A 24,932-nucleotide genomic window follows, 5' to 3' on the forward strand; every position below is an offset into this window, starting at 1 on the left:
CTGAGAACGCCAAAAACTAGTCAGCAAAGAAGACACCTGTCTTCCCTTCTCACATGTTTTACATTAGGGGAACGACGGCTGGGAAGACAAGTATCACGTTGACGGTACCTGGGTGAACCTGCGACTGGTGGACGACAACGACAACACCCCCACCTTCAGCAGCGACCAGGCCCACCTCACCCTGCCGGAGGACACGCCCCCGGGCACCCTCCTCGCCACCTTCGTCGCCCGGGACAGAGATGGGGTGAGTGATCCCCAGAAACCAGGAGTTTCCGTTGTTGATCATTGCTTTCCCGTTTTCCGATTGAGTAGATCTGTTAACATCTTTCATATTTTAATGGATTTAACTTATTTATGTGATAATTCTCATTTTTACCATTCACCATTTACCCTGAAGCATTCATTTTTCCTTTACGTTCTTCATATTATTATGTATTATAATATTATAATAATATTAAATATTATTATATTATATATATTATAATACTATACTTCATATTATTATAATATATAATTATATATTATAATAATATGAAGAGGCATGACCCTCAGCAACCCTTCCCTGTCCCCCAGTCCTCCCCACCATTCCCCCCTCCTCTGTCCCCTTGTCCTACCAACCATTCCCCACCCCCGTCCCCTCGTCCTCCCCACTCCCCCATCCCCCTTGTCCTCCCCACCATCCCTCACTCCCCTGTCCCCTAGTCCTCCACACCATTTCCCCCCTCCACCGTCCCCTCGTCGTCCCAACCATTCCCCACTAACCTGTCCTCTTGTCCTCCTCACCATTCTCCTCTCCCCCATCCCCTCGTCCCCACCATCCCCCACTCCCTCGTCCCCTCTTCCTCCCCATCATTACCCCCCTCCTCCGTCCCCTCGTCCTCCCCACCATCCCTCACTCTCGTTTTCTCATCCTCCCCACCATTGCCGTCCTCGTCCGATGCGTTCCTAAATGGTCTGATGTTCCCATCAGACAAATGGAAACATCAAATGATATGATGTTCCCATCACTGAAAAATGAGAAGAATAGTTAAAAAACGAAATAAAAACAATGAAGAAATTAAAAATAAACTATGCTCACAAAATGAACGGTATGGTAAACAACGCAGCTCAATTCCAACACAATGTCACACAAAGTAATCAAATAAAAATGATATAAATCAAAATCTATGAAAATTCAATTTATCCATGCAATCGGAAACATTGAAATGTAATCGTAACATATTTAGTATAGCGTGTGTTACTTTTACAGGCAACAGAGGGCGCTGTTTTCCCGAAAAAACATGTCTTTACCGGTCACAGGTGTGGCATCTATATAGCAGGTACATAAAAACACGCGCGTGTTCAAATGCAACGTTGAGTCAAAATTTCAAAGCAATCGGTAAAGAGGTTTCGAAGAGTTCCTCCACATGAAAAGCATAGTTTAAAAAAAAGGCATTTTTTTTTACCTGTCACATACGTGACAACTATTTAGCATGTATTTAAAAACACGCTCCAATACGAATGGAACGCCGTATCAAAATTTCAAAGCAATCGGTGAAGAACTTTCGGAGATTTGCGATTTTGAACAACATTTACATGTTTATTTATATAGTTTATTATTGATTATTAAACTATTCACCTTCAACCTCCTTTATCTACATCTTTCTCTTCACTTTTCTTCTAACTTTCATGATATGTTGTTGAATGAGAAGGAGGGAATTATCAAGGTAAAGCACCACGCCATTACCATAATATCCAGATTGAATGGAATTTATGGGTGGGAGGAAGGTTACGTAACGGCACATTTACACCTGCGGTGTCCCTGACCACATGAGCACTGGCGGTGTCCCTGACCACATGGACACTGGCGGCGCCCCTGACCACATGGGCACTGGCGGCGCCCCTGACCACATGGACACTGGCGGCGCCCCTGACCACATGGAGACTGGCGACGCCCCTGACCACATGGGGACTGGCGGCGCCCCTGACCACATGGGCACTGGCGGCGCCTTCACCACATGGGCACTGGCGGCGCCCCTGACCACATGGTGTTATGATCTCAGCCTACAGGAGAAACGAGTCTCCCTCCTTGAGAGTTATCCAGCAAGCCTGACCTAACTAGAAGGTCTAGCAAATATTGAGATGATAACCCATATGTAAAAGAGTTGCTTGGATATATATAGCAGTTTGAGATTATGGGCAATGAAGAAGAAAACAGATAAATGACTGGCTAGGAGATGTGGACATTTTGCTGGAGGCGTGAGGCTCGCTTCCGGAGGACCTTGACCTCACTTGAGTGCCAGACATCGCAGGGGAAAGCCGCGCTACGTTTGAGCTCCCGCCAGAAGGGAACCCCTAGTGATATATCTCGAAGAGAAGAGAAGTGTGTAGACGTGCCAGCTGTGGAACCGAGCTGGGAACGTTGTGGTCTCAAGTCCTGGTCGACGAGCAGAGTTTAATAAGCTACTCAGAGGCATTTTCGTGGGCTGTGTGGAGCGCCCTGACCAGACGCCGTCGGAGGGAAAGCGCCCTCGATCAGTTAATCTGTGGTAAGCACGATATACGCCAGTTCAGAGTGATTGCTTGTAGTTGGTCGTGTGCCCAGCGACAGTAGCGATGTTTATTTATAAGTTAGACATGTTTTAATAAGGCAGAAAGCCTGAAATAGGAGAATGAAGAGGGAGGAACACGGAGCGATGTCCATCCCCTCTGAGCTCTGACAGACGACTGAGGGAGTCCGGCTCCTGACGGAGGAAGACCCTCCCAGCGAGTGAGGACCGCCGCCGGGCGAGGTGGAGTATGGACCCGCCCAAAACGGGGGAGTCCACTCTCACTGTATGTAGAGAACAGATAGAGGTTTGAGGCAAGCATATTGTGTGGTTATTTTTGTTTATGTGTTAAAGGGGAACATATTATTGGAGTGTCGATGGGTTGCAGGTTTGTCTTTGGGGAAGAAGTTGCTGAGAACTTCGAAGCCAGTATAGATGAAGTAATTGATGAGACTCCAAGGTAGTGAAGCAGAGGACCTCGAGCTGTGAGGAGAAGCAGTGAAGAGGAGTGTCATGTGCTTCTGTAGAGGTGGTGTAGCAGCCAAGAGAGCTGTGGAGGAACCTAGCAGAAGGGTGAAGCACCGTAGTTACTCAAGGAAACTTCATGATAGCAGCCTGGAGAAGCTGCAGAGGATCCTGGTAGTGAAGCCCGGAAGAACCTAAAGATATTAGGGTAGTGAACTTCCAGAGGTGGAAGGGAAGTACTGGTGGATTACTTGTAGGGAGTTGATAGTGTTTGGTTGTCAGTGGCGTGCAAGACGCAGTGAGAGGTGAGTGATTGTTGGTATTCTGATGTCAAGGAGTGTTTTACACTGAAGTTTAGAGTTACAGTCGTAGGCTGGATTACCTACAGACGTATGCGTTCTAGGACTGATAGAGTGATCGATTGATCATTGTTGTGTATCAATGAACATTTATACTGATATGTTATTGCATTCAAATGCTGATTTTCTTGGTACACATTTATAGATACATATATGTATTCTCTTGCTGATGGTGCAACAGTGTATGTAGACTTGATCAACTTGAGGAGGTTGATAGTATCAGGTGGTGAACCAGGAGATAGGATACCACTTGATAAGCTGATGATAGAGTTCTGATGGTGTTGGAGTGCAACCTGATTGTAATATTATAGAGTATAGGATTCATTATTATTATATGTGTGTATGTATTGTGTATGTGCTTTGTCCAGTAAATGTATCCTAATTTGCTGGTGTTTGCCCTTGTCCTAGTGAGGCTTCCCAGGAGGTAGTAAAGAAGGAGAGAGAGAGAGAAAGAACCAAGAACCACTGCTCTGGACAGGATAGAAGGTACTACTAATAAGTCAAAAGGGGATTGAGGAGATCATATCACCTAAGGAGAGAGTGGGGAGTCACAGCGGCTCGAGTGGGTGTGTGCACGTGACAACGAGGCTAAGTGTTGGAGCCGCATCCCCTAAACGTGTGACGTTGAGCCCCTCTCCAAGAGCCAGAAGTGCCAAGGGTGATCTCCTAGTATAAGCACTCTACCGAGTTGTGGGTTGGGTTGTCCATAGAGAAGGATCAACGACGACAACACCAACCAACCCACAGTCTATAATAAATTGGGGGCCTGTGTCCGGGAGAGTGAACTGACACACCCACACCCTGTCCAAGAGTGGATTTGTACACCCTTGCTGAAATAAACTGCGTGACCGCAGGTGTATATTCTTTCTCTTGGGAAGACTCACAGGACAAAGATGGATAAGGTGCAAGCGTTTGTGGAGTCAGGCAAGCCTGAGGACATAGAAGGTTGCACGAGGGATCAATTGAAACAAATAGCAGAAAAATGTGGCATTAGGTTGAAAGCATCTAAAGTAGCTGGGATGAAGGATGAGATCCTGAGGCAGTTAAGAGCCAAAAGTGAAGCGGCAGAGCAAGGAGCCCAAAAAGGAGCTGAAAGTGGAAAGGAGGATGATGGGCAGGATGAAGTGAGATCCCAGGGATCGAGTAGGAGCAGCAAGAGTAGCCGCAGTAGCAGGAGTAGCCGGAATAGGAGCTTGGAGAGATTCCAGTTAGAGCTCCAGATCCAACAACAGCGTGAGGAGAGACAGTTCCAGCTGGAAAAGATGAAATTGGAACTCCAGATGAAAAATGAAGCCGAGAAGGAAAAAGAGAAAACCAGACTGGAAATAGAAAAAGAGAAAACCAGAGTAAGAGAACTGGAGTTGGAACAGGAGAAAGAAAAAGCCCAAGTCGAAAAAGAAAAAGAGAGAACAAAACAAATGCAGATAGAAGCGAATAGAACCTTGGCTGAGCAAAGGATTGAACATGGGTTGCCAGAGAGCACCACCCAGGTATCACACCCACCAGATGTTAGGGTTAGGGAGAAGGACATTCCCTTGTTTGTTCCTGAAGAGGCAGAGAGCTTTTTCGAGCACTTTGAAAAGGTGGCCAGTATCAAGGAGTGGCCACAGGAGGAATGGGCCCAGCTGGTCCAGTTAAGATTGACCGGTGCAGCCAGGGAGGCATACACCCAATTGTCACTGGAAGAGTGCCAGGATTATGCCACGGTAAAGAGCAGCATATTGCGCTCGTTTCAGTTAACCCCAGAAGCTTATAGGAAGCGCTTCAGAGAAATGATCAAAGTTGGAGCATGTACGTTTGCTGAGACAGCAAGAGATCTGGAAAGACGATTCCAGAAGTGGATTGAGGCTGCTGGAGTTGGATCTTACGCTGAACTGAAGCAACTGATGGTCATGGAGAAGTTCTTGGAGATGATGCATCCCGAAACAAAGTTCAAGATCCAAGAAGCAGGGATAAAGGAAGTGAAAGATGCCGCAGATAGGGCGGATATGATTACTGAAGCGTACAAGAGCTTAAGGGAGAACAGAGTGAGAAGCGAGGCGAGACGCAGCAATGGCAGACCCAATGGAGTCTGGGGAGGAAGAAATTATGAAAGACCCAGAAGAGTCTGGGGTGAGAAAAATTTTGATAAATGGGCAGATAAAAGTAAGTACCCTAAAACTCAGAAGAGTAGGTCGCGCACTTCGTCTGAAAGTGAAGATGGAGGAGCAAAACGAGAAACTGATCGTTATCCAGGAAATCAAGAGTCCAGTAAAGCTCCACAGAGTACGAGTAGTACGTCTGGCCCGAGGAACTCCAATACGAGTGGGCAGAGTCAGAGCTACTCTGGTACATATAGAAGAGACTTTTCCCAGATGAGATGTTACAATTGTAACGGATTGGGTCACGTGATGCGAGATTGTCGGCAGGGCAAGAGAATTGTGACCCTGGCCATGTGTGACCCCCGAAGTAAATATACTAATGTGTTCCGAGACAAACCACAGAAGATGAACTTAGTGAACGAGAGGTATAGACCGTTCATGAGTAAAGGTTGGATCAGTATAGGAGGCCAACCTGAGGTAGAAGTTGGTATCTTAAGAGATACCGGAGCTAATCAGAGCTTGATTACGAGAAGCCTGATTGGGAATGATCGACGGTTAGCTGGCAGGGGGAAGATGAAAGTATATGGGTTATTGTCTGAGAGTGACATGCCTGTATGCACTGTCCAGCTAAGGTCGGAATATGTGTCGGCGGAGGTGATGTTGGGAGTGTGCCCCGACATACCTATTCCAGGAGTCCAAGTGATCCTGGGGAATGACTTGTGCGGGACAAAGGTGTTGCCAAGAGTCATAGCGGAGACTGTGCCAGAGGAGTGCCCAGAAGGCCACGGCACGGGTGGGACACCTGAGAGTGTGAACCTGACTGACATCCGAGGAGATGAGTCAGGAGACCGCCAAGCCATTGAAAACCCTGTCTCGGTAGTGACGAAGGCAGAGGTGGCCGACGAGGAAGACACTGGAGAAGGTGAGACAGTGTCGATTCAGCCGGTGGAAGATATCGACGTAGACATAGCGTGGCTGTTTGATGAGGGTCCAGCCCAGAAAAATGAAGTCTCGGTGAGGTCAAAAGTGAAGATGGCCCAGCCGAAGAAGAATCATGTGAAGAGAGCGGACCTGAGTAGAGCCCAGACTGCTGAAATTAAGAGTCGGAAGGTGAATGCAACTGTGCTGAGTAGGAATGAGGAAAGATGTGGACATACTGAGGACGGGAGTAGAGCGTCACGTTGTCCACGAGCACAGAGGCATATGGATAGTGGAGTTAAGTTGTTTGAGATGTCAAGAGTTGACATGTTTCACAGACAACGTGGAGAAAAGATAGTGAAGAAGAGTAATAGCCGAGAAAATGAAAGGAGAAGAGACAGTATGTGTGGAGAGATGCTTACGAGCACTTTGGGAGAGGCAAAGCGACATGTATGGTCGAGTGCTGTTGGATGTAGTACAGTGCTCGAAGAAACTTTTAGAGAACGAAGAAGAGTTGAAGGAGAAGAAATGGAGTTGTATAGAGGTGAAAAGTGTGGGAAGAGGAAGATGATACAATCATGGAGGAATAGAAGAAAGCCGAGGACTCGATGGAAGTCAAACAGGATGTCGCGGATAAATGAAGAGACGAAAGGGAGAATCGTCGGTGAAGACGAGGAAGTGAAGTATGATGACAGGAGACGAAAGTATAATGGCAGTAGATGGAAGTGTGAAGACGACAGAGGAGGTACAGACAGTAGATGTCTGACTCTGGATGTGAAGAGAGGAAGACGAGGAAACGGAGGGGGGAAACAATAAGTAGAGTGGACCGATGGAGTGCAGGCGTCCAAGGAGGACAGCCTAGCCAGGAGGTGCCAGAGAAGTCAAATCGTTTGTGAGAAGATCATGTTTCGGGCGAGTTGTGAGCCAGATGTTGGAAGGTGCAACGAACTAATTGTAGACTCCTAAGGGAGTATATCAGGTAAAGAACGAGACAGTGTGGTGGCGGATGTATTATACCGAGCTTTGCCACTGGAATAACTCTCAAAAATAAGGGGAGGGGAGTGTTATGATCTCAGCCTACAGGAGAAACGAGTCTCCCTCCTTGAGAGTTATCCAGCAAGCCTGACCTAACTAGAAGGTCTAGCAAATATTGAGGTGATAACCCATATGTAAAAGAGTTGCTTGGATATATATAACAGTTTGAGATTATGGGCAATGAAGAAGAAAACAGATAAATGACTGGCTAGGAGAAGTGGACATTTTGCTGAAGGCGTGAGGCTCGCTTCCGGAGGACCTTGACCTCACTTGAGTGCCAGACATCGCAGGGGAAAGCCGCGCTACGTTTGAGCTCCCACCAGAAGGGAACCCCTAGTGATATATCTCGAAGAGAAGAGAAGTGTGTAGACGTGCCAGCTGTGGAACCGAGCTGGGAACGTTGTGGTCTCAAGTCCTGGTCGACGAGCAGAGTTTAATAAGCTACTCAGAGGCATTTTCGTGGGCTGTGTGGAGCGCCCTGACCAGACGCCGTCGGAGGGAAAGCGCCCTCGATCAGTTAATCTGTGGTAAGCACGATATACGCCAGTTCATAGTGATTGCTTGTAGTTGGTCGTGTGCCCAGCGACAGTAGCGATGTTTATTTATAAGTTAGACATGTTTTAATAAGGCAGAAAGCCTGAAATAGGAGAATGAAGAGGGAGGAACTCGGAGCGACGTCCATCCCCTCTGAGCTCTGACAGACGACTGAGGGAGCCCGGCTCCTGACGGAGGAAGACCCTCCCAGCGAGTGAGGACCGCTGCCGGGCGAGGTGGAGTATGGACCCGCCCAAAACGGGGGAGTCCACTCTCACTGTATGTAGAGAACAGATAGAGGTTTGAGGCAAGTATATTGTGTGGTTATTTTTGTTTATGTGTTAAAGGGGAACATATTATTGGAGTGTCGATGGGTTGCAGGTTTGTCTTTGGGGAAGAAGTTGCTGAGAACTTCGAAGCCAGTATAGATGAAGTAATTGATGAGACTCCAAGGTAGTGAAGCAGAGGACCTCGAGCTGTGAGGAGAAGCAGTGAAGAGGAGTGTCACGTGCTTCTGTAGAGGTGGTGTAGCAGCCAAGAGAGCTGTGGAGGAACCTAGCAGAAGGGTGAAGCACCGTAGTTACTCAAGGAAACTTCATGATAGCAGCCTGGAGAAGCTGCAGAGGATCCTGGTAGTGAAGCCCGGAAGAACCTAAAGATATTAGGGTAGTGAACTTCCAGAGGTGGAAGGGAAGTACTGGTGGATTACTTGTAGGGAGTTGATAGTGTTTGGTTGTCAGTGGCGTGCAAGACGCAGTGAGAGGTGAGTGATTGTTGGTATTCTGATGTCAAGGAGTGTTTTACACTGAAGTTTAGAGTTACAGTCGTAGGCTGGATTACCTACAGACGTATGCGTTCTAGGACTGATAGAGTGATCGATTGATCATTGTTGTGTATCAATGAACATTTATACTGATATGTTATTGCATTCAAATGCTGATTTTCTTGGTACACATTTATAGATACATATATGTATTCTCTTGCTGATGGTGCAACAGTGTATGTAGACTTGATCAACTTGAGGAGGTTGATAGTATCAGGTGGTGAACCAGGAGATAGGATACCACTTGATAAGCTGATGATAGAGTTCTGATGGTGTTGGAGTGCAACCTGATTGTAATATTATAGAGTATAGGATTCATTATTATTATATGTGTGTATGTATTGTGTATGTGCTTTGTCCAGTAAATGTATCCTAATTTGCTGGTGTTTGCCCTTGTCCTAGTGAGGCTTCCCAGGAGGTAGTAAAGAAGGAGAGAGAGAGAGAAAGAACCAAGAACCACTGCTCTGGACAGGGTAGAAGGTACTACTAAGAAGTCAAAAGGGGATTGAGGAGATCATATCACCTATGGAGAGAGTGGGGAGTCACAGTGGCTCGAGTGGGTGTGTGCACGTGACAACGAGGCTAAGTGTTGGAGCCTCATCCCCTAAACGTGTGACGTTGAGCCCCTCTCCAAGAGCCAGAAGTGCCAAGGGTGATCTCCTAGTATAAGCACTCTACCGAGTTGTGGGTTGGGTTGTCCATAGAGAAGGATCAACGACGACAACACCAACCAACCCACAGTCTATAATAATGGGCACTGGCGGCGCCCCTGACCACATGGGCACTGGCGGCCCCTCTGACCACATGGGCACTGGCGGCCCCCCTGACCACATGGGCACTGGCGGCGCCCCTGACCACATGGGCACTGGCGGCGCCCCTGACCACATGGGCACTGGCGGCGCCCCTGACACCATGGGCACTGGCGGCGCCCCTGACCACATGGACACCGGCGGCGACCCCAGACAACATGGGCACTGGCGGCGTCCCTGACCACATTGGCACTGGCGGCGACCCCAGACAACATGGGCACTGGCGGCGTCCCTGACCACATTGGCACTGGCGGCGACCCCAGACAACATGGGCACTGGCGGCGCCCCTGACCACATGGACACCGGCGGCGACCCCAGACAACATTGGCACTGGCGGCGTCCCTGACCACATTGGCACTGGCGGCGCCCCTGACCACATGGGCACTGGCGGCGCCCTCACCACATGGGCACTGGTGGCGCCCCTGACCACATGGGCACTGGCGGCGCCCCTGACCACATGGGCACTGGCGGCGCCCCTGACCACATGGGTACTGGCGGCGCCCCTGACACCATGGGCACTGGCGGCGCCCCTGACCACATGGACACCGGCGGCGACCCCAGACAACATGGGCACTGGCGGCGTCCCTGACCACATTGGCACTGGCGGCGACCCCAGACAACATGGGCACTGGCGGCGTCCCTGACCACATTGGCACTGGCGGCGACCCCAGACAACATGGGCACTGGCGGCGCCCCTGACCACATGAACACCGGCGGCAACCCCAGACAACATGGGCACTGGCGGCGTCCCTGACCACATTGGCACTGGCGGCGCCCCTGACCACATGGGCACTGGCGGCGCCCTCACCACATGGGCACTGGTGGCGCCCCTGACCACATGGGCACTGGTGGCGCCTCTGACCACATGGGCACTGGCGGCGCCCCTGACCACATGGGCACTGGCGGCGCCCCTGACCACATGGGCACTGGCGGCGCCCCTGACCACATGGGCACTGGTGGCGCCCCTGACCACATGGGCACTGGCGGCGCCCCTGACCACATGGGCACTGGTGGCGCCCCTGACCACATGGGCACTGGCGGCGCCCCTGACCACATGGGCACTGGCGGCGCCCCTGACCACATGGGCACTGGTGGCGCCCCTGACCACATGGGCACTGGCGGCGCCCCTGACCACATGGGCACTGGCGGCGCCCCTGACCACATGGGCACTGGTGGCGCCCCTGACCACATGGGCACTGGCGGCGCCCCTGACCACATGGGCACTGGCGGCGCCCCTGACCACATGGGCACTGGCGGCGCCCCTGGCCACATGGGCACTGGCGGCGTCCCCAGACAACCTGGGCACTGGCGGTGCCCCTGACCACATGGGCACTGGCGGTGCCCCTGACCACATGGACACCTGAGACGTCATAACCACAACGATACCTGCGGTGTTATCAGGGGTAACCCTGTTACCGCTGTAACAATGTTATCACTGTTACCATCCTAAAACAGTAACCCGTTTTAAGTCGCGTGAACTAAAATCTGACATCAGAGACTCCAGAAGCATGATTTAAGTTAGGACTTTTAAATGAGGTTAACTTAGTGCAGTATGTGTGAATGTAATTTTTTTGTGGGCAGTCAAAATGACGTTCAATAGATTTTTGACGTCACTTGCATCATCAACTTCAAATGTGACCTAATTAAGCCAATTGCAAAAGCTGAAGGTTCAATCGCAAACAGTGATTTGCTAACGATAAGAAGATTCACTTTGTGGAGTGAAAGTTAGCTATAGTACACTGCTGAGGGAAAAAGATAAATGTCGCAGTCTTGCAGAAGTAGAAGAGAAGCGCCCAAGTTTGGTCGTCTTGATATTCCGAAATAAGTCAATATAAATTATCAAGTAAGCAGTGAAGACCATGTGATCGTTCTTATAGTAAACCATGTTAGAAAACGAGCCGAAGTGTATCCAGTGACGTTGCTGGAGTCTGACTTGTGGTTTCTTGAGATTATCTTGAGATGATTTCGGGGCTTTTTAGTGTCCCCGCGGTCCGGTCCTCGGCCAGGCCTCCATCCCCAGGAAGCAGCCCGTGACAGCTGACTAACACCCAGGTACCTATTTTACTGCTAGGTAACAGGGGCATAGGGTGAAAGAAACTCTGCCCATTGTTTCTCGCCGGCGCCTGGGATCGAACCCAGGACCGCAGGATCACAGGTCCAGCGTGCTGTCCGCTCGGCCGACCGGCACCCTAGGAGGAAGACCATGGAGGAAGAACTGAAACAGGAACTTCCCCAAGTAGTTTCATATATTAATACATCTTCATTCCTTCTGAAGATGTATTAATATACGAAAGTACCCAAGGAAATTCCTGTTTCAACTCTATCCGTGGTCTGACACTTGTCATATTATATATATATATATATATATATATATATATATATATATATATATATATATATATATATATATATATATATATATATATATATATATATATATGTCGTACCTAGTAGCCAGAACGCACTTTTCAGCCTACTATGCAAGGCCCGATTTGCCTAATAAGCCAAGTTTTCCTGAATTAATATATTTTCTCTATTTTTTTTCTTATGAAACGATAAACCTACCCATTTCATTATGTATGAGGTCAATTTTTTTTTATTGGAGTTAAAATTAACGTAGATATATGACTGAACCTAACCAACCCTACCTAACCTAACCTAACCTATCTTTATATGTTAGGTTTGGTTAGGTAGCCGAAAAAGTTAGGTTAGGTTAGGTTAGGTAGGTTAGGTAGTCGAAAAATCATTAATTCATGAAAACTTGGCTTATTAAGCAAATCGGGCCTTGAGTAGTAGGCTCAGAAGTGCGTTCTGGCTACTAGCTACGACATATATATATATATATATATATATATATATATATATATATATATATATATATATATATATATATATATATATATATATATATATATATATACACATATATATATATCCTATAGCTAGCATTTTGAATATTTTAATGTATATGTTCATTTGGGGGAGGGGGGGGGGAATGGGGTTTATGTGATGGTTACTCTAATAAGTGGGTGTAGTGTACAATGAAATTTAAATTTATTTTCACTTTCTATATACAAAATGAAAGATTCTAGCAAGTCAACCTGCATGTGTACACTAGTAAAATACCAATTTTAAATAAATAAATAAAAAGGCAATTATTAATATATTAACAATCTTGTTATGATGTAAAGATTATCAAAACACATATCAAATCAAATATGAAATTAAAAAACAACTAAAACAATTAGAAAGTCAATTTTTTACTCGTTATCCATTAAAATTAATTCTTTAGAAAACCCCTTCAGCTGACTTATAGTGCAAAGAATGAGATGATGCAGTAACACGTCAGGTCATGCAAACCTGACATGTGAATTGAATTAATTTTTATATGAATCAGTTCTCACCGACACGTACCGGTGTTATCACAAGTTGTGTGATGTCTTGCTACCGACACAACTCAACGTATTATTATTTACTGGCCCGCACGCATTACTGCATAATCTGTGCCATATACTTTGAGAGATATGTGTCAAATAGCTCTATATAAAACAAGAGCAGTTCATTCCTACAAGTTTACCATTTTAAACCCCACATTCTTACTAGAAACAAGACCCCTCATCCATACCATAGTTTAGACTAACTGTATTTGACTTGCACATACGTTACCCGTTTTCAAAGAATAATAAATTTAGACTTGACTCCCCTAGCTGTTTTCTCGTGGATCACTACAAACTTTTACGTCATTTAACTACAAGATGAAGGAAGCAGCACCAAGAGAAAAGTATAAATCTAATTAGCTTTTTCACACAGGCTATATTTGGCTAGACAAGAATTAAAGGAATATGAGTAGATGAAAGATTATTTGAAACTTTGGTTCAGAAAATAACTTGTTAATAATAAAACACAGTAACTAATAATAAAACAAAGTAACTTGCTTAACCACCAATTAAGCAAGGAGATAGCTTAAGACTGGCAACAATGAATTCATCCTTAAGCATAACATAGTAGCTGAAGATTGACCGCAAGTGTTCGTTACCTCTTTGTAGAGGTGTCATAAAGAATCTCTAGTTCTTATTACCCCAAAGAGGACACAGCCAGGTGTCCTACACTAATATCCACCACTAACTGCAAGGACACAGCCAGGTGTGCTACACTAACACCCACCACTAACTGCAAGGAGGACACAGCCAGGTGTCCTACACTATTACCCGCCACTAACCGCAGGGAGGACACAGCCAGGTGTCCTACACTAATACCCGCCACTAACCGCAGGGAGGACACAGCCAGGTGTCCTACACTAATACCCGCCACTAACCGCAGGGAAGACACAGCCAGGTGTCCTACACTAATACCTGCCACTAACCGCAGGGAGGACACAGCCAGGTGTCCTACACTAATACCCGCCACTAACCGCAGGGAGGACACAGCCAGGTGTCCTACACTAATACCCGCCACTAACCGCAGGGCGGACACAGCCAGGTGTCCTACACTAATACCCGCCACTAACTGCAGGGAGGACACAGCCAGGTGTCCAACACTAATACCCGCCACTAACCGCAGGGAGGACACAGCCAGGTGTCCTACACTAATACCCGCCACTAACCACAGGGAGGACACAGCCAGGTGTCCAACACTAATACCCGCCACTAACCGCAGGGAGGACACAGTCAGGTGTCCAACACTAATACCCGCCACTAACCGCAGGGAGGACACAGCCAGGTGTCCTACACTAATACCCGCCACTAACCGCAGGGAGGACACAGTCAGGTGTCCTACACTAATACCCGCCACTAACCGCAGGGAGGACACAGCCAGGTTTCCAACACTAATACCCACCACTAACCGCAGGGAGGACACAACCAGGTGTGCTACACTAATACCCGCCACTAACCGCAGGGAGGACACAGCCAGGTGTGCTACACTAATACCCGCCACTAACCGCAGGGAGGACACAGCCAGGTTTCCAACACTAATACCCGCCACTAACCACAGGGAGGACACAGCCAGGTTTCCAACACTAATACCCACCACTAACCGCAGGGAGGACACAGCCAGGTGTGCTACACTAATACCCGCCACTAACCGCAGGGAGGACACAGCCAGGTTTCCAACACTAATACCCACCACTAACCGCAGGGAGGACACAGCCAGGTGTGCTACACTAATACCCACCACTAACCGCAGGGAGGACACAGCCAGGTGTGCTACACTAATACCCACCACTAACCGCAGGGAGGACACAGCCAGGTGTGCTACACTAATACCCGCCACTAACCGCAGGGAGGACACAGCCAGGTTTCCAACACTAATACCCACCACTAACCGCAGGGAGGACACAGCCAGGTGTCCTACACTAATACCCGCCACTAACCGCAGGGAGGACACAGCCAGGTGTCCAACACTAATACCCGCCACTAACCGCAGGGAGGACACAGCCAGGTGTCCTACACTAATACCCGCCACTAACTGCAGGGAGGACACAGCCAGGTGTCCAACACTAATACCCGCCACTAACTGCAGGGAGGACACAGCCAGGTGTCCAACACTAATACCCGCCACTAACCACAGGGAGGACACAGCCAGGTGTCCTACACTAATACCCGCCACTAACCGCAGGGAGGACACAGCCAGGTGTCTTACACTAATACCCGCCACTAACCACAGGGAGGACACAGCCAGGTGTCCTACACTAATACTCGCCACTAACCACAGGGAGGACACAGCCAGGTGTCCTACACTAATACCCGCCACTAACTGCAGGGAGGACACAGCCAGGTGTCCAACACTAATACCCGCCACTAACTGCAGGGAGGACACAGCCAGGTGTCCAACACTAATACCCGCCACTAACCACAGGGAGGACACAGCCAGGTGTCCTACACTAATACCCGCCACTAACCGCAGGGAGGACACAGCCAGGTGTCTTACACTAATACCCGCCACTAACCACAGGGAGGACACAGCCAGGTGTCCTACACTAATACTCGCCACTAACCACAGGGAGGACACAGCCAGGTGTCCTACACTAATACCCGCCACTAACCGCAGGGAGGACACAGCCAGGTGTCCTACACTAATACCCGCCACTAACCACAGGGAGGACACAGCCAGGTGTCCAACACTAATACCCGCCACTAACTGCAGGGAGGACATAGGCAAGTGTCCTACACTAATACCCGCCACTAACCGTAGGGAGGACACAGCCAGGTGTACTACACTAATACCCGCCACTAACCGCAGGGAGGACACAGCCAGGTGTCCAACACTAATACCCGCCACTAACCGCAGGGAGGACACAGCCAGGTGTCCTACACTAATACCCGCCACTAACCGCAGGGAGGACACAGTCAGGTGTCCTACACTAATACCCGCCACTAACCGCAGGGAGGACACAGCCGCGTGCGCTATAAGATAGCAGAGGACAGTGACCCGAGACGACAGTTCAGTGTAGATGGGTCGGGGGCGGTCTGGGTTGTGGGCGGCCTGGATCGCGAGACAGCGGCCGCCCACTCGGTGCTGGTGTGGGCGGTGGATGACGGCACCCCTCCCAGGACTGCCACAGCCACCCTAACTGTAAGTACACATGTTTTTCACTGTATCAGCACTGTATGTACACATGTTGTCACTGTATCAGCACTGTAAGTAATAACTTGTCTGTATAAGCACTGTAACAACCAAATGTTTCGTTAGGTTCACATCGTTTTGAATGTCCCTCACTGGCTTCTTTTCCTAATATGCTTCCCAGCTAAAGTGTGTTCTCTCTTACTATTTCTATTTCTCTTACTAATTCTTTGTGTCAAAATGCGTATATATATATATATATATATATATATATATATATATATATATATATATATATATATATATATATATATATATATATATATATATATATATATATTTTAAGATGAATAGGAAAACCAGGGATATACTGAATATCTTGTATCAGAATCTTTACTTTAAAAAACATAACGTTTCGAATACTTCTCGTATTCATCATCAGATCTAAAAGAAAAAACAGAAATCACAATCAAATAGCTGGTAAACAAAGAACTCATACTGAATATAATTGCCTATCAAAGAAAGGAAAATGCTTAAAAAACAAAACACTTAAGCGCACTTAAAGTGATCAATACAAATAAAACTTATTAACTGTCACATATATTAAAACTAATTTAAAATCCATTAAACTACAAGATGAAATTTATAACTACTATTAAACAAACCATTTCATTAAACTTACGTGAAGTGATCAGAAGTGAAACTTGATACCTAGCACATAGATACTAAACACTATAACAAATATTTATATAATGACTACAAATCTCCAAAAAATGTATGTAAAATACACACAGAATAAACGACAATTATAAAGTACTAACCAAAATCTTATAAAAAACTCAAATATTAAATAAAATTAAATACCAAAAAATGTATTATATATCCTAAATAAAAGATTATATTAATGTACAATGTTAAGACTTGAAATAAGTAAGAAAGGGCAAAGACATGGTAAACTAAACAAAATTAAACTACCAAAATAATCTAAAAATCAAATTACAGGGCCTACTGTGCACTATACAGTGTACAATTGAACAGTTGAAAGGTTGCTATTTAACAGAGGCCGCAGCTCCTTTATATATAAGGATTCCATTACTCTCAAATCTGACTGGCCATTCATACAAGTGTCCAGAATTTTAAAATCAGATTCCAGCAGAGAATGATCAAACTCATAACAATGGTTTCTAATCTCCGAAAATGCTGGTTTAGACAATGGTAATCCAGTCCTAAAAGATAATCCCCGGTGCTCAAGTATCCTAATCTTAAAGTTCCGAATGGAACTCCCGACATATCCAGCATTACAGCTGGAACAATTATACATATATACGACATTTGAGCACAAGGGGGTAGGCACTTTATCTTTAAATTTAAAATAAGAGCCTATTGTATTTGTGTTGACAAAAATAAATCTAAAGTCTACTTGAGGATAACACTGCTGCAACAGTCTCCTCAAACGACTCCTTACAGAAAAGCTAATACTGCCATAAAATGGTAATTTAATATATTTAAGATCCCTTTCCACTGTAGTAATCCTACACGATGGGTGAAACTTCTTATTTAAGAAATTCCTTATAAAAGTATAAACCATATGCACAGGATAACCATTATTTGAAAAAAATTTCACAAGAAAATTAATTTCCTGATCAAAGTTATTCCAATTAGAACATAAAACAAAGGCCCCATTCAGTAGAGTGTTAATAGCATTTTTCTTAAAAATAATTTCTGATGATGAATACGAGAAGTATTCGAAACGTTATGATTTTTAAAGTAAAGATTCTGATACAAGATGTTCAGTATATCCCTGGTTTTCCTATTCATCTTAAAATTAAGATTCCCGAAGGGAACATCGATCATAAATATATATATATATATATATATATATATATATATATATATATATATATATATATATATATATATATATATATATATATATATATATACATATGCGAACAAGCCTGAATGGTCCCCAGGACAATATGCAACTGAAAACTCACACCCCAGAAGTGACTCGAACCCATACTCCCAGGAGCCACGCAACTGGTATGTACAAGACGCCTTAATCCACTTGACCATCACGACCGGACATAATGAGGTGATAGCCGAGGCTATTTGAACCACCCCACCGCCGGCACTCGGATAGTAATCTTGGGCATAGCATTTTACCAAATAACCTCATTCTTTGGGGCACACGTGAGGAACACAAATGCGAACAAGCCTGAATGGTCCCCAGGACAATATGCAACTGAAAACTCACACCCCAGAAGTGACTCGAACCCATACTCCCTGGAGCCACGCAACTGGTATGTACAAGACGCCTTAATCCACTTGACCATCACGACCGGACATAATGAAGTGATAGCCAAGGCTATTTGAACCACCCCACCGCCGGCACTCGGATAGTAATCTTGGGCATAGCATTTTACCAAATCACCTCATTCTTTGGGGCACACGTGAGGAACACAAATGCGAACAAGCCTGAATGGTCCCCAGGACAATATGCAACTGAAAACTCACACCCCAGAAGTGACTCGAACCCATACTCCCAGGAGCCACGCAACTGGTATGTACAAGACGCCTTAATCCACTTGACCATCACGACCTGACATAATGAGGTGATAGCCGAGGCTATTTGAACCACCCCACCGCCGGCACTCGGATAGTAATCTTGGGCATAGCATTTTACCAAATCACCTCATTCTTTGGGGCACACGTGAGGAACACAAATGCGAACAAGCCTGAATGGTCCCCAGGACAATATGCAACTGAAAACTCACACCCCAGAAGTGACTCGAACCCATACTCCCAGGAGCCACGCAACTGGTATGTACAAGACGCCTTAATCCACTTGACCATCACGACCGGACATAATGAGGTGATAGCCGAGGCTATTTGAACCACCCCACCGCCGGCACTCGGGGTGTCCTGGGGACCATTCAGGCTTGTTCGCATTTGTGTTCCTCACGTGTGCCCCAAAGAATGAGGTGATTTGGTAAAATGCTATGCCCAAGATTACTATCCGAGTGCCGGCGGTGGGGTGGTTCAAATAGCCTCGGCTATCACCTCATTATGTCCGGTCGTGATGGTCAAGTGGATTAAGGCGTCTTGTACATACCAGTTGCGTGGCTCCTGGGAGTATGGGTTCGAGTCACTTCTGGGGTGTGAGTTTTCAGTTGCATATTGTCCTGGGGACCATTCAGGCTTGTTCGCATTTGTGTTCCTCACGTGTGCCCCAAAGAATGAGGTGATTTGGTAAAATGCTATGCCCAAGATTACTATCCGAGTGCCGGCGGTGGGGTGGTTCAAATAGCCTCGGCTATCACCTCATTATGTCCGGTCGTGATGGTCAAGTGGATTAAGGCGTCTTGTACATACCAGTTGCGTGGCTCCTGGGAGTATGGGTTCGAGTCACTTCTGGGGTGTGAGTTTTCAGTTGCATATTGTCCTGGGGACCATTCAGGCTTGTTCGCATTTGTGTTCCTCACGTGTGCCCCAAAGAATGAGGTGATTTGGTAAAATGCTATGCCCAAGATTACTATCCGAGTGCCGGCGGTGGGGTGGTTCAAATAGCCTCGGCTATTACCTCATTATGTCCGGTCGTGATGGTCAAGTGGATTAAGGCGTCTTGTACATACCAGTTGCGTGGCTCCTGGGAGTATGGGTTCGAGTCACTTCTGGGGTGTGAGTTTTCAGTTGCATATTGTCCTGGGGACCATTCAGGCTTGTTCGCATTTGTGTTCCTCACGTGTGCCCCAAAGAATGAGGTGATTTGGTAAAATGCTATGCCCAAGATTACTATCCGAGTGCCGGCGGTGGGGTGGTTCAAATAGCCTCGGCTATCACCTCATTATGTCCGGTCGTGATGGTCAAGTGGATTAAGGCGTCTTGTACATACCAGTTGCGTGGCTCCTGGGAGTATGGGTTCGAGTCACTTCTGGGGTGTGAGTTTTCAGTTATATATACATATATATATATATATATATATATATATATATATATATATATATATATATATATATATATATATACATATACATATATATATATATATATATGTATATATATATATATATATATATATATATATATATATATATATATATATATATATATATGTCGTACCTAGTAGCCAGAACGCACTTCTCGGCCTACTATGCAAGGCAAGATTTGCCTAATAAGCAAAGTATTCCTGAATTAATATATTTTCTCAAATTTTTGTCTTATGAAATGATAAAGCTACCCATTTCATTATGTATGAGGTCAATTTTTTTTTAATGGAGTTAAAATTAACGTAGATATATGACTGAACCTAACCAACCCTACCTAACCTAACCTAACCTATCTTCATAGGTTAGGTTAGGTTAGGTAGCCGAAAAAGTTAGGTTAGGTTAGGTTAGGTAGGTTAGGTAGTCGAAAAACAATTAATTCATGAAAACTTGGCTTATTAGGCAAATCGGGCCTTGCATAGTAGGCTGAGAAGTGCGTTCTGGCTACTAGGTACGACATATATATATATATATATATATATATATATATATATATATATATATATATATATATATATATATATATATATATACGTGCGGGTGGGTATCTGGCTGATGATTGGCCGAAGTGGGTTTCCAGGCTTATGTGTCTTGACATTTCCATACGCGTATATATATATATATATATATATATATATATATATATATATATATATATATATATATATATATATATATATATATATATATGTCGTTAGGTAGCCGATATATATATATCGGTAGCCGATAAATATATATATATATATATATATATATATATATATATATATATATATATATATATATTTATACGCATATGGAAATGTCAAGACACATAAGCCTGGAAACCCACTTCCGCCAATCATCAGCCAGATACCCACCCGCACGTACAGACTGGCGAAATGACTCAACGGCTTGGTGACTCCTTATGTCCCTTACACCTTCAGCCTGAAGTCTCCAAAGGAATTTGTTGACTTACTGCGGGGAACACGAGCTACAGGGATAAGAGCCTCATTGGACGTAGAATCACTGTTTACCAATGTACCTGTGGATGAAACAATCGGGATGATAGCGGAGAGAGTGTATCGTGATCCGGCCTGTACTCCTCTTGACATAGCAGAAAACATTCTAAGGAAACTACTCCAAGCTTGTACTAAAGAGGCACCCTTCTTGAGTCCGGATGGGCACATGTATAAGCAAGTAGATGGGGTCGCCATGGGTTCTCCCCTAGGTGTCCTGTTTGCAAACTTCTACATGGGTACCATCGAGCAAAAAGTGTTAGTCGACATGAACTTGAAACCGGCCATATACTGCAGGTATGTTGACGACATTTTTTACACAGGCACCTGATGTCAGACATCTGCAGGAGCTGACGGAGGCATTTGAGCAGAATTCTGTGTTGCGTTTCACTTACGAGATGGAGAAGGATGGGAAGCTGCCCTTTCTAGATGTAACAGTCATGGAAAGGAGCGGAGGTTTCCACACTGCAGTCAACACTAAGGAAAAAAACATAGGAATGTGCCTAAATGCCAACAGTGACTGTGCAGACAGGTACAAGAGGAGTGTTGTTAACGCTTATGTTGACCGTGCCCTCAGCCACAGCTCAGGATGGAAGCAAGTCGATGAAGAACTCTGTAGGGTAAGGCAGGTCCTAGTCAACAACGGCTTCTCCAATAGTTTCGTTGAAGACATCATAAGAAGGAAAGTGAGACGCCATGCAACCTCTGAAGAGACAACTAACACAACACCTATACCCCCTATTAGACTATTTTACAGGAACTTCTTTTCCACAGCTCATAAAATGGAAGAAAGGGTCCTGAAAGATATTGTTAATAGAAACTTTATCCCTAGAGACAAAAATCAGAAGATACAACTGACGATTTACTATAAAACCAAAAAAACGGCCAGCCTACTCATGAGAAACTCTCCAGACACAAAGCAGAACGCTTTAAAAGAGACCAACGTCGTCTATGCCTTTAAATGCCCTCTTGGGGACTGTAAGCCTCAAAAAACTCAGTATATAGGCAAGACAACAACATCTCTTTCCAGGCGTTTAACGATGCATAAGCAACAGGGCTCCATTAAGGAACATATAATCTCTTCCCAGAACCAAACCATCACCAGAGAAATCTTAGCAAACAACACAGAAATCATTGATAGATACAGCGATAGCAGGCGGCTTGACATCTGCGAGGCACTACACATCAAGAAGTCAACACCAGCAATCAACAGCCAATTAATGCACAACTATATTCTACCCACTTCAAGACTCCGCTCCAATATAGAAGCATCAAGAAATATGGGCTAATAGGCCCTCAGCAATTACTTCCATTCTTACCTTCAATACCCATTATTTCGTGTTCTGTCTTGTGTTGAAAGTTTGTTTTCACCTCATCCAAAACTGTTGTAACATATCACCTCACCCAAATGCAGGTATAAAAAATTGAAGATGTTTAAGCTCTATTCAGTTATAGTTTAGTTGTGTGTGTGTAAACTAAAGTCTTTGAAAATGTAATAAGTTTTACGAAACGCGCTCAAGTGTCGCGTCAGACTAGAAATAAAAATGAATTTTGGAGAATTGATTTTTCAATTACCATCAACAGTGAAAAGAAACATAAGAAAGATCGAGAAAATTTGTGATAGAATTATTAATTTTACTTTTTCGGTCATATTTAATAATATATGTCTACAGGAAAGACTGCTACCAAAATATACTATATATATATATATATATATATATATATATATATATATATATATATATATATATATATATATATATATATATATATATATATATATAGATATACTATCTATCTATATATATATATATATATATGTCGTACCTAGTAGCCAGAACTCACTTCTCAGCCTACTATGCAAGGCCCGATTTGCCTAATAAGCCAAGTTTTCATGAATTAATTGTTTTTCGACTACCTAACCTACCTAACCTAACCTAACCTAACTTTTTCGGCTACCATACCGAACCTAACCTATAGAGATAGGTTAGATTAGGTTAGGTAGGGTTGGTTAGGTTTGGTCATATATCTACGTTAATTTTAACTCCAATAAAACAAAATTGACCTCATACATAATGAAATGGGTGGCTTTATCATTTCATAAGAAAAAAATTAGAGAAAATATATTAATTCAGGAAAACTTGGCTTATTAGGCAAATCGGGCCTTGCATAGTAGCCCTAGAAGTACGTTCTGGCTACTAGGTACGACATATATATATATATATATATATATATATATATATATATATATATATATATATATATATATATATATATATATATATATATATATATATATATATTTATATAATATGACAATGTCAGACTACGAAGGAAGAATTAAGGCAGGAATTTCCGTAAGTACTTACGTATTTAATTAATAATACTTCTTCAGAAGTGTTAATCCTTCTATATGACGCTGTAAGTACACAACTTGTCACTGTCTCGGCACGGAAAGTACACAACTTGACACTGCCTCAACACTGCAAGTACACAAATTGACATTGTCTCGGCATTGTAAGTACACAACTTGTCACTGTCTTTGGAATGTCGTTATATCCATGGAGGGATGGTCAACCATATGCCTGAAGATGACCTCACCCTGGCTGGGTGCTCTTCCTGCAGGTGAACGTGACGGACGTGAACGACAACCCGCCGTTCCTGGCGGTGCCGCGGGAGGTGGAGGTGGTGGAGAACGGCGGGGCCCAGGTGGTGGCCCGGGTGAGGCTTGGAGACCTTGACGACTGGCGCCAGGGCCACGGGCCGCCCTTCACCGTAGCTCTCGACCCCAGGGCGCCCCAGCACGTCCTCGACAACTTCAGGGTCACCCACGACAAGAGTGAGTTGTCAGAGGTCACCCACGACAAAGAGTTAGCTGTCAGGGGCAACCAGAGATAATTATCAGGAGAAAGCACTAAGCCATTATGACAAAAGCGGCCATCAGAATGTCACAAAAAATCACATGTCAATAGACAACATATCAGTTGATCAAATCTCTATTTTATCTATGTATCTATGTATCTATCTATCTATCTATCTATCTATCTATCTATCTATCTATCTATCTATCTATCTGTATATATATATATATATATATATATATATATATATATATATATATATATATATATATACATATATATATATATATATATATATATATATATATATATATGTCGTACCTAGTAGCCAGAATGCACTTCTCGGTCAACTATGCAAGGCCCGATTTGCCTAATAAGCCAAGTTTTCCTGAATTAATATATTTTCTCAAATTTGTTTCTTATGAAATGATAAAGCTACCTATTTCATTATGCATGAGGTATATTTTATTTTATTGGAGTTAAAATTAACGTAGATATATGACCGAACCTAACCAACCCTATCTAACCTAACCTAACCTATCTTTATAGGTTAGGTTAGGTTAGGTAGCTGAAAAAGTTAGGTTAGGTTAGGTTAGGTAGGTTAGGTAGTCGAAAAACAATTAATTCATGAAAACTTGGCTAATTAGGCAAATCGGGCCTTGCATAGTAGGCTGAGAAGTGCGTTCTGGCTACTAGGTACGACATATATATATATATATATATGTATATATATATATATATATATATATATATATATATATATATATGTATATATATATATATATATATATATATATATATATATATATATATATATTTATATATATACATATATATATATATATATATATATATATATATATATATATATATATATATATATATTTATATATATACATATATATATATATATA

General features: G+C 44.4%; 1 long non-coding RNA gene across 1 annotated transcript; it reads left to right on the plus strand.

Moving 5' to 3' along the window:
* Positions 1-73: 73 nt before the first annotated feature.
* Positions 74-23,991, plus strand: LOC138373607 (uncharacterized). The gene is made up of 3 exons (XR_011231269.1): positions 74-244; positions 15,937-16,125; positions 23,783-23,991. It is a non-coding gene; the product is annotated as an uncharacterized lncRNA (long non-coding RNA).
* The last annotated feature ends 941 nt before the right edge of the window (positions 23,992-24,932 follow it).

Source organism: Procambarus clarkii, chromosome 42, assembly GCF_040958095.1.
Source record: "Procambarus clarkii isolate CNS0578487 chromosome 42, FALCON_Pclarkii_2.0, whole genome shotgun sequence".
In the NCBI taxonomy this organism is placed as follows: domain Eukaryota; kingdom Metazoa; phylum Arthropoda; class Malacostraca; order Decapoda; family Cambaridae; genus Procambarus; species Procambarus clarkii.